The sequence below is a fragment of the Ornithorhynchus anatinus genome, chromosome 6 (genome assembly GCF_004115215.2).
Source record: "Ornithorhynchus anatinus isolate Pmale09 chromosome 6, mOrnAna1.pri.v4, whole genome shotgun sequence".
Lineage (NCBI taxonomy): Eukaryota > Metazoa > Chordata > Mammalia > Monotremata > Ornithorhynchidae > Ornithorhynchus > Ornithorhynchus anatinus.
The window spans coordinates 35,963,952-35,980,464 of NC_041733.1; the positions used below are offsets into that span (position 1 = coordinate 35,963,952).

The 16,513-nt window shown below is 44.8% G+C and overlaps 1 long non-coding RNA gene across 2 annotated transcripts in view; it reads right to left on the reverse strand.

The window, feature by feature from the left end:
- The window catches only part of LOC114812937, a 138,615-nt gene extending 122,498 nt beyond the window's left edge, over window positions 1-16,117 (reverse strand). The window contains exons 1-2 of one of the 2 annotated variants that reach the window (XR_003760546.2): window positions 15,987-16,117; window positions 14,150-14,209 (exon numbers count right to left, since the gene is read on the reverse strand). This is a non-coding gene — a long non-coding RNA (uncharacterized LOC114812937). The remainder of the gene's footprint in view (window positions 1-14,149; window positions 14,210-15,986) is intronic. The other variant, XR_003760547.2, reaches the window with a different exon arrangement.
- Between the last annotated feature and the right edge of the window lie 396 nt (window positions 16,118-16,513).

A 16,513-nucleotide genomic window follows, 5' to 3' on the forward strand; every position in this document is an offset into this window, starting at 1 on the left:
CCCGGGAGTCAGAGGACCTGAGTTCTAATCTCGGCTCGCCACTGGTCTGCTATGTGATCTTGGGCAAGTCACTTAACTTCTCTGTGCCCCATCTGTAAAATGGGGATTAAGACTGTGAGGTAACTGAAGTCCAGAGAAGTGAAGTGACTGTGAGTGGGGCAGGGACTATGTCCAACCCGATAATCTACCCCAGCACTTAGAACAGTGCCTGGTACATAATATGTAAATACAAATCATTGAATCATATGAAGTGATAAAGAAACCAACAATGCCACCCAGCTTCTATAAAAACCAATACATTCTTATTCACTGATTTCAAGTTCTCTAGGATTAAAAAAAGAACACTGAGATCACGATCACATGTGCCCAGGATTTTAACGTATCTAATGAAATCCTGTATTTCTCTATGGTTCAGGAACATTTATTACACAGTAGAACACCAAATTTCTAGGCAAATGGAGTGATCAAGATATATGAGAATGTGCCGAAACCACGGTCTGTTTTGTTGTTAATGGTATTTCTTAAGTGCTTAACTATGTGCTAGGCACTGTACTAAGCACCAGGGTGGATACAAGTTGGGTTCATTCATTCATTCAATCGTATTTATTGAGCGCTTACTGTGAGCAGAGGTTGGACATAGTCCCTGTCCCATGTGGGGTTCACAGTTTCAACCCCCATATGACAGATGAGGTAACTGAAGTCCAGAGAAGTGAAGTGACTTACCCAAGGTCACACAGAGCAAGGACCCATGACAGGCTTGTCCTCTATTCACTATGCTATGGTCTGTCTCATGCTCTTTGGTCTGCTGGTAGCACTCCAAAAAGTGGGTTCTCCTACTGCCGACGCAGAGTGATGGCAGTCGATTAATCCTGAGACAGGAGATGTCTTCCTGCATCCTCCTGTCCAGGAACGTCAACAATCCAGCTATCTTCCCGTGCACGCCTCATCTCTCTACCTGAGGCCTCGGCGCCGCCATGATTCTTCCCACCCTTCCCTTCACACCATATAAGTATTCCGAGGAAGCAGAGTGGAGGAAAGTAAGGCAGTAGAAGTTATGAGGAGGCAGTGGAGGTCGGGGGCAGAGTTGGGAGGAGAAGCATTGGCAGGACTACTGACTGACGCATCAAGAAAGGAGCTGAGGCCTTGCAGGCAGCAGCTGACAGGATGGGGAACTGCCATGTGCTCCTAGAGAGCAGAAAGCAGACAGGGGCAACATTGTGGGTGCTTTTTTGGTCATACTACAGTCGGGTGATTAGAAAATACTCTTAAGAAGGACCTGGGTTTTTAACTCTGGCTCCACCTCCAGTTTCTTGGGTGACCATGGGCAAGGCCCTTCACTTCTCTATGCCTCAGTTACCTCATTGGCAAAATGGGGATTAAGACTGTGAGTTCTTGTGGGACATGGACTGTGTCCAACTTGATTAACTTGTACCTACTCCAGCGCTCAGTACAATACATGACACATAACGAGTACTTAACAAATTCCGTACAAAGACTGTTGCTTAAAAAGTCAAGAAAACATCCCAAATTATTTATATTTTTGATGATATCAATTGAATTCTGTTCTAGCTTCTTTATCTGTGTCTCTCTCACCTATGTATATCTTTTTTGCCTTGCTTTTACTAACAGAATTTAAGTAACTTTGCCTAAGGACATCTTTCTAACTGGTTCTCTCTTTCACATGCTAGGGCGGCAGAGAAGAGAGAGGGAGGTGGGAGGCTTCAGGACTCTGTCCTCCCAACAGGAAGCAGAAGAGACAGCCTAAGTCAGTGATCAGGCGAGGAGGGAGGGAGATGGTGATAATTGATGGGGCAGCAGAGGCCTGTGTTAGCAGCAGGCCACCAGAGGAAAGCCCTCTGCGTCAGGAATCATGGCACGAAATAGGCCCGTGGTGAAGAGCGACGGCAGAGAGCTTACATTTTCAGGGGTTGAGAGGCTCAGGGGAGGGATGGCTCAGGGGGAAGAATGAAAGTCAGAGGAGGTTAGCTGAGGTGACTGGAAGGAGGAGGGTGAAGGGACATGGAAAAGGGAAGTCAGAAAGGAAGAAGCCTGAAAATAAAGCAAACTGGGTAAGATCAAGAAGACTACGGTCAGAGGGGAAGTCTGAGAAAGGACAGTTGAAGAAAGGGTGGGGATTTGGACATCAACAAATCAAGAGGACAGTGAAATTAGGAAAGAGATGGCAAGAGGGAGTGAGAAACAGGTCCCAAGGAAGAAGGATGAAATAGTACAGAATAGACAAAGATACAAGGAGATAGAGAAAGAGGCGACTGAAAGACCAAAAAGGGAATGTTGAAACATCGGGGCTATTCCATGGATACCAGCCAATATATTAGTGTTTTGCAGTGTGTGTGTGGCATACATACATGCAGGCAACACTAGTCAATGATTTACAGATAGATAAGGAGGTATAACATTAAATGAAGGGGACCAGCACATACTTTAGGAGATTTTCAGAGTATGGCAAGACCAGGCTCTACGGCTCCACACCCAAGTCAAGATCCAACAAAGCAAGGTGCTATCCAGATGCCTTAAGTGACATCCTGAGGGGGTTCCAGCCGGCATCACTTACTGCCTACCACTCAAAAGCAAATGGCAAAATAGGAGCCCAGACAATAAAGTCCTCGACACAAAGTGCCAGAGGGGGCTCAGGAGGAGAACGGATGGAAGCGGTAGCCCCAAACAGCTGCTGTGTGGTGAACTGAAATTGGGAAACTGAAAGTGAAGACAGAGAATATGTTTTAAGGATAAGGTAACACAAAGCCCAGACGACACCACATCCCACATGAAAGCTGGGAGTCAACTTGGGCAATCAATCAGGGCTATTTATTGATTGCTTATTAGGTGCAGAACACTGCACTGAGCACTTGGAAGAGTACAATACAATGGAGTTGGAAGAAACGATTCCTGCCCACAGTGAGCTTACAGTCTAGTGCAGACAGACCAACACTGCACATCGCCATCAAGACAAAAGTGGCTCTTCTGGAGCAGAAATATCATAAAGATGATGAAGAGAGGCAAAGGAGAAAAGAGTGCTAGATGATGCCAACAATGATCAACAGGGCCCAGTCTTTGTAGGTGCACAGTGTGGTTGGAATTGTCCACCCCAGTTTGGTCTTTTCAGTCACACACACCCATTAGCGAATTTCACCATGAATAGTGCTCTCAGAGCACAAAAGACAAATATATGTGCGTATGTGTGTTCTGTGTGTGGGTGCATATAAGATTATATAAAACCGATTCCAATAGATTCTCAGCTTAACTCTAATACATAAACCCACTGCTCCTTGCTTGCCTCTTGCATGGTCTAATAGACTCTTCCCCTTTACAAGGAATCTCTCCCTGCATAGCTCACAATTGTTTCATCTTCCTAGGCTTTCAAAATATTCCATCACACGATGAGCTGCCCTGGCATAACGCATCATGATTTCTTTGGCAAAGCATGTTTGTCCAGCAATTCCTGCGCTTCAAATTAGTATTTACACAATGATATCATTGCGGGATAAATGGGCAAGAACAGTCATTTTGAAAATTGCCTCAATACCTATTTACATATACATATATATAATAGCCCCATGGAGTTCTGTTGAGTAAACGCTCTCCATCTTCCCACATGAGGCAGTGTTTCTGCTCTGCTGTATAGAACAACTTGATACAAGGGTATTACTTGAGGGTTTGTCTTAACTGGGTCTGTTCAACTGAATGAATTTAACCATTTGGTAAACAGTTCAAACATAAAAATGTAACTCGTTTTTAGAGTATAGATGAGGTAGAACTTTGCTATGAGTTCTGAAAACTATGAAGTCTCAACCACCGCTTGTTTTTCTCTCTTCAATACTTAGTCTCCTAGTTTACTAATTCTTGACCTAAATCTTTGAATTGCTCACCGCGATGCTCAAGCATGTGTTGTATATATTCGAGTGTTAATATTTTTTAAAGCCTCACCCCCTGTGTCTTCCCCTCTAGATCGTAAACTGGACAGGGAACGTGTCTACCTACCAACACTGTCGCATTGTACTCTCCCAAATGCTTAGTCCAGTGCTCTGCACACAGTAAGCACTCAATAACTACCACTGACTGACTTTCTAGTTTATCCTCTATTAATCTGAATGAATAAAACTGGGAGCCTACTGGAAGCTTTACCATCTCTTTTCCCGAAAAAATTAACCAGGTTCAGGCTTTTCTATCAAGGAGAGGCAGTTCAGAATTAAAAATCAGATCAGACCCCAGCTTGCTCCTCAATTACTGCCTCAATTAATTTGAAGAAATCCACCACTCAAAAAAGTTCACACTCTCTAAGCCTCATCACAGAAGCTCCACTAAGATGTGGTTTATGATTTTGGTTGGCTTAAATCAAGCCCGTAACATTAGTTACACTTAGGTATGAGGCAGTGTGGTCTAGTAGAAGGATCATGGACCTGGGGGTCGGAGGACCTGGGTTCTAATCCTGGCTCCACCACTTACCTGCTGTGTAACTTTTGGGCCAGTCACTTAACTTCTCTGTACCTCAGTTCCCTCATCTGTAAAATGGGGATTCAATATCTGATCCCCCTCCTAGACTGTGAGTCCCATGTGGGACCTGATCATCTTGTACCTACCCAAAAGCTTAGTAAAATCAATCACTCATCTTTATTGAGTGCTTACTGTGTGTAGAGCACTGTACTAAGCACTTGGAAAGTACAATTCAGCAACAAGTGGAGACAATCCCTACCCAACAACAGGCTCAAGGTCGGTTATAACAGAACCTTCTGTCTCCAAACCTACCTCCAGCTTTTATATTGGAAATAATGATAATAATAATAATAATGATAGTATTTGTTAAGCGCTTACTATGTGCCAGGCACTGTACTAAGCACTGGGGTGGATACAGGCTAACCAAGTTGGACACAGTTCCTGTCTCACATGGGGTCCACAGTCTCAATCCCCATTGTACAGATGAGACAACTGAGCCCTAGAGAAGTGAAATGACTTGCCCAAGGTCACACAGGTGACGTGTCAGGGACAGGATTAGAACCCATGACCTCTAACTCTCGGGACTGCTTCTCTATGTGCCTCAGTTTCCTCATTTGTAAAATGGGGAGAAGATACATACTCTCCCATTTACGTTATGTACAGAACAGGGATTGTACCTCATCTGCTTGCCTTATACATGTCCCATTTCTTACAACAGTGATTTTTTTTTTTTAAATGGCATTTGTTAGGCACTTACTATATCTCAGGCACTCTTCTAAGCACTGGGGTAGATACAAATCTGTCAGATCAGAAACAGTCCCTGTCCCACATGGGACTCACAGACTAAGTCAGAGGGAGGGGGATTTAATCCCCATTTGACAGATGAGTTAACTGAAACACAGAGAAGTGAGGTGACATGCTCAAGTTCACACAGCAGACAAGTGGTGGAGCCAGGATTAGAACCCAGGTCCTCTGACCCCCAGGTCCGTGCTCCTTCTTCTAGGCCACCTGCTTTTCAACTCACAGTAAGCACTCAATACTATTATTCTTATTATTCTTAACAATGATGATGCAAAGCAGTGTGGCTAGTGGAAAGAGCACTTGTCTGGGAGTCTAAGGACCTGGGTTCTAATCCCACTTATGCCACTTGCTTGCCGTATGACCTTGGACAAGTCACTTAACTTCTCTGTGCCTCAGTTACCTCAACTGCAAAATGGGGATTCAATACTTAGATCGCGAACCCCATGTGGGACAGGAACAGTGTCCAACTTGATTACTTACCTATTCCAGTGCTTAGAACAGTGCTTGACACGTAATAAGCCCTGAATACCATTAAAAATAGTAATAATAATAATAGAATGAAAAATGTCGATGTGTGCAATCCCTGGCAGAAAGAATCACAGGCGTTAAGTTTCTCTGAAATACACCCTCACTAGGAAAGGTGGCCATAATTTTTAAGCCTAAGCAAACCACTTGAGGAGGAGCTTTTTCCTTCCTGAAATGTTAGCAAAGGGAAGAAAGGAGCTTGGTTTATTGGAGAAACCAGGAATGAACTGATTTATAAGGCACAGGAATACTTGGCCCTTGGCCACTTGCTAAAGGAGAGGAAGCTAGAACTGGTAAAAACATTCATGGGTTAGAGGGGAAAAGCTAGGGGAAATAAAAAAGTTGGAAGAGAAGGGTTGATATGGTCCAGAAATATATGTTAGAATTCTGGCACCTGCTGATTAATTGCAAGCTTCAGTCATGAGGACCCACTTGGGTAGGTATTTTCAAATATAGTTCTCTGGAAAATGCCAGAGGAAATGGAGCTGTAGTAAATCACGTCTATTTTAAACTCTACCGCCATACGTCACCCACCCTGATTAGCCTGTCTTGTACAGACTTTCAGGACTGCAAACTCTTCGAACATTTGACAAATGATGCAGTTTTCTTTAAAAAGAAGATGAAGGAGAAATCCCCTTTTCTACATTCAGATTCCATTTTTTTCTATTTTGTTCTATTTGGCCCTAAGACACACTTGGAGATGTAAACCTGAAACATGGAAATCAACGGAAGTCCTGTCCATGATGACTGAAATGGTACTGCAGTTTCATTTTTCTGCTGATGAAATTTCACAACAGTTTAGGCGCATACCACCCAGCCACCTGGTCCCATCACCCATCCTGTAACTCAGTTCCCATCACAGAGCCGCATCTTCTCAGGGCCACGGGGCCAATCACGAGGGCGGAATGTGAGCCGACTGTGTTTAGAAGTAGGATATCTACTCCGTGTCTCCCAAGGAGTAGCTCAATATAAAGACTCTCCATCCTGTTTCTTCAGATCCTGATTTCCACATCGCAGGTGGATCAGGACTTCCATTCTCCTAAATGCCGGAATGCTGACAGCCACCACCTTCTACTTAATTGGTTCCTAAATCTCTCCCCAGCCCATCAAAGACAAAATCAATAGTCTGTGAATTAAGTCTAAGGTTTTTTAGCAACATACTGTCAAGACTTCAGGACCCTTCACTTCTCATATAGGTGAGACTATATTCTGGGAAAACCTTTACCATTTCAGAGGGTGAAGGCAACTGATATTTATTTTTACTTTTTTTAATGGGGAGCTGGAGTTTACAGTGAAATGTGTAGATTGGCAAAAGAAATGAAAATCTATTTGTCAATTTGTAGCTGTGCAAAAAAAGAAAGTAACAGCGTGTCTCTCCTATGTGGGCGTGCATGGCCTTTCCAGCAAGGTGTGTGTGTTTAAAAAAAAAAGGATCGGTACAAGAGGGCGAGAACAGTTCTACTGAAAACACCAGGCTGCCTAGGCTTGGCAGATTCAAACCCTGGAAAATTTCCGTTTGACATTTAGAGTGTGGTTGAATGGCTTAAATTAAATTTTAAAATGCATTTTCTATAGCCTCTATTTTCCTCTAATTAGAAGAAATTCAAGGAGCACTAACGCATGAGTTTTGCAGACTGCCCACCAAAGGCACGACTATATAACACTCACATATGGCAGAAAGACTGAATTTGTGAGAAGCATTCCCAGGTTAGAAAGTGAGCATGGGATAAGGTATGCTGTCCAAAAAACTAAGAGAATTTCTATTGCCCGTTTAATTATATCTCTCTCATCATTCAATCGTACTTATTGAGCGGATACTGTGGCAGAGCACTTAACTAAGCACTTGGAAAGTACAATTCAGCAAAAAAAAAAAAAAAAGAGACAATCCCTGCCCACAACAATGAATCTCTTGGCATTCCTGGTTCATCTACGTTATGCGTCGCTCATCTCACTCAGGGCTGCACTCTGCATCTTTATCCCAAGAAATGCTACACCACTGAAGAGCCTGACTAGTTCCAAAATCCCTCTAGACTGTAAGCTTGTTGTGGGCAGGGAATGTGTCTATTATATTGTTAAACTGAACTCTCCCAAGTGCTAAGTACAGTGATGATGATGATGACGATGGCATTTAAGAGCTTACTTTGTGTCAGACACTGTACTAAGCGCTGGGGTGGAGCTCACAGTCTCAATCCCCGTTTTACAAGATGAGGTAACTGAGGCACAGAGAAGTGAAGTGACTCGCTCACGGGCACACAGCAGAGCCAGGATTAGAACCCATGACCTTCTGACGCCCAGGCCCATGTTCTATCCACTCTGCCATGCTGCTGCTTCTTATCCTTGCTCTCCACTCTCCCACATCTGATCCTCCTTGCTTTTCTTCCTGCCTGGAACCTCGTCTTTCATTATATCTGCCAAACCACAGCTCTGTCATCTTCAAAGCTTCCTGAAAATATTCCTCCTCCAGGAGGGTTTCCACAATTTAACTTATCATTCCTGGGTTTTATCAATCCAACAATCACTCTTGCAACTGAGATTTATTCACTAGTGCTATCAGCACATAGTAAGCATTTAAATAACATTATCCTTAGCACTTATGCTAAGATTGGCACTTATCCCACCATAGTCCTATCAACCACTAGAGGACTGTCCTGCCTGCTCTGCCCATTGTTTGAAAATGGTCTGTGTCTTTCTGCCCTTCCCATTAGACTGCAAGCTCCTTGAGAAAAAGGACTCTCTCAAGTGTCCAGTACAGTGTTCTGCACACCAAACCCTACTGGTTCAGAATGGAATGAAGTGTGGAGAGCCTGATGAGTAAAAGAAATGTACATAATCTTCTCTTTCTTTTAGATAAAAAGTACAATTGAGCATCATTCTAAGAAGTCACCTTCCAAAGGAGATCATTTCAAAGGAGACAGTTCCTACCCAAAACAAAGATTACAATTTTCACAAGAAATGTGATAGGGAAACTCCAGATGGCTGTTAAACAGGACTTCATCCTGAAAACTACCTGTGCTCTTTCGATGCCCCTACAAGTCCCGGCAATCTCCAGCGTCGACAGGGGTTTCATATTTTACAGCTCAATTCTCTTCACAGTTGGCAAACCAAGAGTTCCCATTTGGATACATAAATTGTCAGGTGTCTCTTCACACACCACGCTTGCAATTATATCCTATTCATCCAAATGGTCTTCATCGTGCTTAGCGTTCCTTCATGTGGAAGGCTACCCTTCTGTAAATTATTTAGGCTCAGTTCCATTAAGTGAGATGGAAGTGAGGCCCCCTTAATAATCGAAATGGGATACAGGGCAGATGTGGGCTCAGGGAGGATTTAGTGTAGTTCATTCCACTGGTTCAAGAAATCCTATGCTTGTCTATTATTACCATGCTGACTTCCGATCCTCCTTTTTTCAAGATTCAACTGTTCATCCTATTTCTGCCCCTATTCATGGAAGGATTTTAAGCCCTCCTCCCTAGGAAAATTGCAGGATTCCATTCATTTCCTCCTTTGCTTCTCAGTGGAAAAATCTGATTAGCTCTTGAAATTCAGGGGAGAGTGGAAGACAACAGCAGGTCCGGTTTGGCATTCCTCCCACCTCCTCAGAATCGACTGAAGGGAAGGTACGCAGAGATCAGGTCCGGCACACTCGACGGCAATGTCTGCTGACACATTTGGTGTGTCACATCACTCTACTTTCTGAGCGTTACGCTGGCCTGCTGGTGTACTGTGTCATCTCAGCAGATGAGTGGCTCAACCCCTCGTTACAATAAAGCGATATGGATTCTAAACAAAGCCTCATCTCAACCTTTCAGAACCTCTTTACCTGAAGGAGAGGAAAAGAAAAACCTAGGCAAATAAGAACAGTGTGATAGAAACCGGTGATTATGCTGCACAGTATAATTTCCAGGATTTCTTCCAATTCACATACAAGTCATTCCTCTGCTAATGTGACACTGCATTGTGACTCCAGGCAACACGTGGGTGGGAGATGGAAGGGCAGATGGAGCCTCCCAGGGTGCTGAAACTTATTGGAATCACATTCAATCGGAAAGCGTTCAAAACATTTGGAAATTCCATGGAGAACATTTTATGCTCTCAGCGTGAGGGAGGAGGAGCCTGGAGAAGAAAACCAGGGGAATCGTGTGCAAGGTTCTCTGCTAGCAAATCGGGGATTGCTTTCTTTTCATTCATTCAATAGTATTTATTGAGCGCTTACTATGTGCAGAGCACTGTACTAAGCGCTTGGGATGAACAAGTCGGCAACAGATAGAGACAGTCCCTGCCGTTTGACGGGCTTACAGTCTAATCGGGGGAGACGGACAGACAAGAACAATGGCAATAAACAGAGTCAAGGGGAAGAACATCTCGTAAAAACAATGGCAACTAAATAGAATCGAGGCGATGTACAATTCATTAACAAAATAAATAGGGTAACGAAAATATATACAGTTGAGCGGACGAGTACAGTGCTGTGGGGATGGGAAGGGAGAGGTGGAGGAGCAGAGGGAAAAGGGGAAAAAGAGGGTTAAGCTGCGGAGAGGTAAAGGGGGAATGGCAGAGGGAGTAGAGGGAGAAGAGGAGCTCAGTCTGGGAAGGCCTCTTGGAGGAGGTGAGTTTTAAGTAGGGTTTTGAAGAGGGAAAGAGAATCAGTTTGGCGGAGGTGAGGAGGGAGGGCGTTCCAGGACCGCGGGAGGACGTGACCCAGGGGTCGACGGCGGGATGGGCGAGACCGAGGGACGGTGAGGAGGTGGGCGGCAGAGGAGCGGAGCGTGCGGGGTGGGTGGTAGAAAGAGAGAAGGGAGGAGAGGTAGGAAGGGGCGAGGTGATGGAGAGCCTTGAAGCCTAGAGTGAGGAGTTTTTGTTTGGAGCGGAGGTTGATAGGCAACCACTGGAGTTGTTTAAGAAGGGGAGTGACATGCCCAGATCGTTTCTGCGGGAAGATGAGCCGGGCAGCGGAGTGAAGAATAGACCGGAGCGGGGCGAGAGAGGAGGAAGGGAGGTCAGAGAGAAGGCTGACACAGTAGTCTAGCCGGGATATAACGAGAGCCCGTAACAGTAAGGTAGCCGTTTGGGTGGAGAGGAAAGGGAGGATCTTGGCGATATCGTAGAGGTGAAACCGGCAGGTCTCGGTAACGGATAGGATGTGTGGGGTGAACGAGAGAGACGAGTCAAGGATGACACCGAGATCGCGGGCCCGAGAGACGGGAAGGATGGTCGTGCCATCCACGGTGATAGAGAAGTCTGGGAGAGGACCGGGTTTGGGAGGGAAGATGAGGAGCTCAGTCTCGCTCATGTTGAGTTTTAGGTGGCGGGCCGACATCCAGGTGGAGACGTCCCGGAGGCGGGAGGAGATGCGAGCCTGAAGGGAGGGGGAGAGGACAGGGGCGGAGATGTAGATCTGCGTGTCATCTGCGTAGAGATGGTAGTCAAAGCCGTGAGAGCGGATGAGTTCACCGAGGGAGTGAGTGTAAATGGAGAACAGAAGAGGACCGAGAACTGACCCTTGAGGAACTCCAACAGTTAAAGGATGGGAGGGGGAGGAGGCTCCAGCGAAGGAGACCGAGAATGACCGGCCAGAGAGGTAAGAGGAGAACCGGGAGAGGACAGAGTCTGTGAAGCCAAGGTGAGATAAGGTATGGAGGAGGAGGGGATGGTCGACAATGTCAAAGGCAGCAGAGAGAGGTCTAGGAGGATTAGAATGGAGTAGGATGGAGCAAGTCGCCCACCTAACTTCTCTTTGCCCCAGTTTCACCGTGGGATTCAATACCTGCTCTTCCTCCTACCTCTATAAAGAAACACTGAGAGCCCGGTTAAGCCCAGGACAAAACACTTCCCCTAGGGTGTTTTCCTTTCATCCTTTCATCATCATCTTCTTCCTTTCATCATCATCACTATGTGGCCTATTGGAAAGAGCACAGGCTTGGGAGTCAGAGGACCTGGATTCAAATACCGGCTCTGCCACGTATCTGCTTTGGGACCTTGGGCAAGACACTTCTCTGTGCTTCAGTTCTCTCATCTGCAAAATGGGATTCAAGACCTGTTCTCCCTCCTACTTAGACTGTGTGCTCCATATGGGACCTGATGTTCTCGTGTCTTCCTCAGTGCTTAAGACAGTGCTTTGGTGCTTAACAAATACCGCAATTCTTCTTCTTCTTCTTCTTCTTCTTCTTCTTAGCTCTTCAGGCCCAAATCCCAGCTTCCTGCCATACATATTTCATATGTATGCCATTGCCATTGCCATTGCGTGCCATTTGCACGCAATGATCACAAAGGGCTGCAAGGTGTTGGTGACGCCCTGCTCGTCTTTACTGTGATGGTTCTTTAATCTTTGTGAGGAGTTCCAAATCGAGATCACAGACCAAAAATGTCCAAAGTCTTCATGGCTGCCTGATGAACTGTATCAGAGAGAAACCACATCTGCCCTCTATGTTGCAGTCAATCAGTCAGTGGTATTTACTGAGTGTTTACTGTGCGCTGAACACTGTACTAGGTGCACGTGAGAGTATAAAACAGACACGGCCCCTTACACTAAAAGGGCTGCTCAGATTTTGCTGTTAAGTTCTTGCTTTCTAGATTCCCGACGCCGAGCAACCTTGACAATTTGGAAGTCACTCTTTTCACAGACTGGATATATTACCAGCCAGTGAGGTTTAAGAGGTTGGCAGTTCATGGGTCCAGCCAGCACACAGCACTTCATATGCCAGCAGTGACCCCTACACTCTTCAAGGCCGCTTGCCAAACTCATTCCATCAGTTTGGACTGACCTGTGCCCTGGCAGATCTTGGCCTGTGTCTCAAGCCAAAGCATGGTAAATCAGAACCATTTTTCTCATGGTAACTGTGTTATAAATGGGAAATGGGTTGCCCAACCTATTTTGTTTTCTCTTTTAGTGGGGCAGAAGAGTGTCGGGAGAGTATTTGACCCATTCTCCGAATAACAGTGGCCGAACTCTTCATAAAGATCTACTTCCAACCAACAATGCAATTGTAGAAGTTCCCGGAGCAGCAGGCAGTACTGACAGAGGGCTGCCAAGGTAGGCTTTCTATCCCGGCTGGCCAAAGAGCAGGGAAAGTGCCCGCTATTCTAACAGCCCCCGGGTACGATGAGCGGTTTTTAACCTTCCAAATCGTTGCACGTTAGAAATACCTAATCTAACTTCAATCCAGTTATGCTCTTTTGTCTTTCCATTCTGACTTCATCTAGACTTTCAAAATCATCTACTCACAGCTGGAGCTTTTCGTTTCAAAATTTCAAAGTATTTTCATTCGGTGAATTCGGTATGCTCGGTATTTTAGATCGAGGGCAGCTTGTGAAGACCTTTTTCTCTTGAGTCCTTTACAGGTATACCTTTATATATAGGTATCAGTCCCACTAATCTGGAATAGTTTTTCAACTACTCAGTCAGTCAGTAGTATTACAGGGCACTTACCTTGCGTAGAGCACTGTAATAAATGCTTGGGGGAGTACAGTAGAGTTGGTAGACACATTCCCTGCCCACCAAAAACTCTGGGACTTTGGTACATTCTAGGCAAAAGTCCCTTCTGGCGTCTAACCTAAATTCCTTATGCGATAATCTAAGCCTATTTATTCCTGTTCCATCCTGGAAACAACCGATCTCCATTCTCAAGAAGACCCTGAAGCTGAGAAAGGGTTACTATGGCGATTGCGTCCAGCAGTATATGTGTAGCAGGGATCCCTAGCAGCTGTAGCGGGTTTCATGGGAACTTGAGGGTTACTATGACAATTGCATCAGCAGTATATGTGTAGCAGGGATCCCTAGTAGCTGTAGCGGGCTTCATGGGAACTTGAGGTTGAGAGGGAAAATAGGAAAAGGGAAGGAAACCGGCTTTGCATATGTACCCCACAAGCCTAATTTTCAAGAAGGAAAATCTGAAAGTCCCTGCCTTGATCTTTCATTTCAGAAGTTCCTTAGAGCTACTCAAATTGAGAGAGAGAGAGGTGGGGGGAGAAGGGAAGGGAAGAGGGGAATAATAATAATAATAATGTTGGTATTTGTTAAGCACTTACTATGTGCAGAGCACTGTTCTAAGCGCTGGGGTAAATACAGGGTCATCAGGTTGTCCCACGCGAGGCTCACAGTCTTAATCCCCATTTTACAGATGAGGTAGCTGAGGCAGAGAAGAGTGAAGTGACTTGCCCACAGTCACACAGCTGACAAGTGGCAGAGCCGGGATTCGAACCCATGGCCTCTGACTCCCAATCCCAGGCTCTTTCCACTGAGCCACGCTGCTTCCCGAAGAAGACTTAAATGTGAATCAGTAATAAACCCAAGCCTCATAATCCCATATCCTCAGATATCTCCTCAGCCTGTCTTGGATAAGCAGCAGGTAATATTTCTTAGCTATTCTCTTACCATCTCTGAATGCATCAGTTGAGTCTTTAGAAATGCAGTTCACACAGGCAAATACGATTTCTGTGGGAACAATAAAATGTGATCAAATTTGGCTGCACTGAAAACTGGCCTGAAATTCATGCCCATTCAATTAGTTTTTTCATATAAGTGCTATCGCCCTACATAATTTCATGCTGATAGCTAATAGGTGCTAAGACAGGCTCGGCTCAAGCGTTTTCCAACTCCTCAGGAACTGGGCAATTTTTGGCCACGACAGATTGCAAGTTGCTTGAGGAATCAGATCTATTAACTCCATTGTACTTTCCTAAGATCTTAGAGTAATGATCTGCACAGGGTTAGTAACATGAGTGAGGCCCAGGAACCGGGTCTATTTTCAACCTGAGTATTCTCTCCCAATATTCAGTACAGTGCTCTGGACACAGGAAGCACTTAGTAAATACTATTCCCACTTCTACGTGATTAATTGCTCTAAATTGCCAAATTGTACTTCCTAAGCACTTAGTACAGTGCTCTGCACACAGTAAGCGCTCAATAAATACGACTGAATGAGTGAATGAATAAAATGCCATTTTATCGGTGGATTTTCTCCTTCTGTTTCCCCAATATGTATTTCCTGGTGAAATTTCCTTTGCAATGAGTGCTCACCTATAGGCAGGGATATGCCCATCGTTCTTCCCAGTTGTAAAATACACCTATATCCAGATTGACACTGTCCCATGTAGCACTTGACTGTACATTTTTTGAGGTCACGGGTTTATATAACAACAACAACAACAATAAAATAATAATAATAATAATAATGATATTTTTAAATCCTTACTATGTGTCAAACATTGTACTAAACATCATGTTAAATACAAGTTAATCAGGTCAGACACAGTCCCTGCCCCACACAGGGCTCACAGTCTAAAGAGACAGGTCAACAGGCATTTAATCCCCATTTAACAGATGTTGAAATGGAGGCACGGAGAAATTGAGTGACTTGCCCAGGGTCACATAACTGGCAAGTGGCAGGGCTGGGATTAGAACCTGAGTCCTCTATCAAACAGACCTGCGCTCTTTTCACAAGACCATGTACAATTAAACTGTTCTCTCCCACATAGGGCTCAGTCTAAGTAGGAGGGAGAACACGTATTGAATCCTCATTTTACAGAAATGGAAACAGAGAGAAGTTAAGTGATGTGCCCAAGATCTTACACCAGGCAAGTGGCAGATCTGTGATTACAAGCAGTAAATCAGTGGTATTTATTGAGCATTTACTATGTGCAGAGTATTGCACTAAGCTCTCGGGAGGGGATGATACAACAGAATTAGCAGTCACATTTCCTGCCCATAACAAACTTTCAGTCTAGAGTGGAAGACAGGCATTACTATGAATAATGTATTATATATAATTGAGAGATACGTACGGAAGCGCGGTGGGGTTGGGGTGAATATCAAATGTCCATAGGTCACAGATGGAAGTGCATAGACAATTTCAACCCAGGCGTTCTGACCCTCAGGCTTGCTCATTTGACTGTACTCTCCCAAGCGTTTAGTTCGGTACTCTGCATACAGTAGGGGCTCAATCAACACAAACTGTTTGAATCCTATGGAGCCTTCAAACGTCTAGAAAACCCTTACACGGTAATGAAGGCTGACGACTTAATCCCTGGACTTTGAGTCAAATGTGCAAGTCCGACACTGACTTGCTGATCGGCACTGGATAAATCACTTCACTTTGGTACCTCAGTTTCCTCTTGTTCAAAGGGGAGAAATGGACATGGTAAAGAACCATGGCATCACGTGTGCATGGAAATTTGGAAAGACAAGCCCTTGAAAGGTCATCAATATTCACCTGCAGGCGAGTGCCAGTGAGATCCGCTCTTTCCGTCCGTCTCTGGAGCGGCTGGGCAAGCAGTGGAGGCAGGGCGAGGAGGTGCTTATCCACGGAGACTGGGCCCATCATTCAGACACGCTGACTCTCTGGCCCTCTACAGGGATCATAAAAACAGTCCAGTCATATTCAGTTTATTGCTTATTACCACATTCTTATCGCTGGACTCTTTTCATTTATAATCCCATTATGCAAAAAAAAAAATCCCTGCTTGATTAATATAGTATTGGATGACCTGTGACTAAGCAGCCTGCTTGCATGTTATAATTATCAGTCAACCTCAGAACACACCACTGTACATTTAACTCGATTTTTAACTGCTGTTCTTGGCATAGAGATGAAAACCTAACTACAGTTTTACACGGCCTTCCAAACGGTCTAGCTGCAAGACAAAAAGGAAAAATAAAGGTTGGTTCAGATGAGCCACTTGCAATGGTCACTCTGAATCAAACGCCTGTCTAGCCTGCTTCAGTTGGCAAGACAAAATC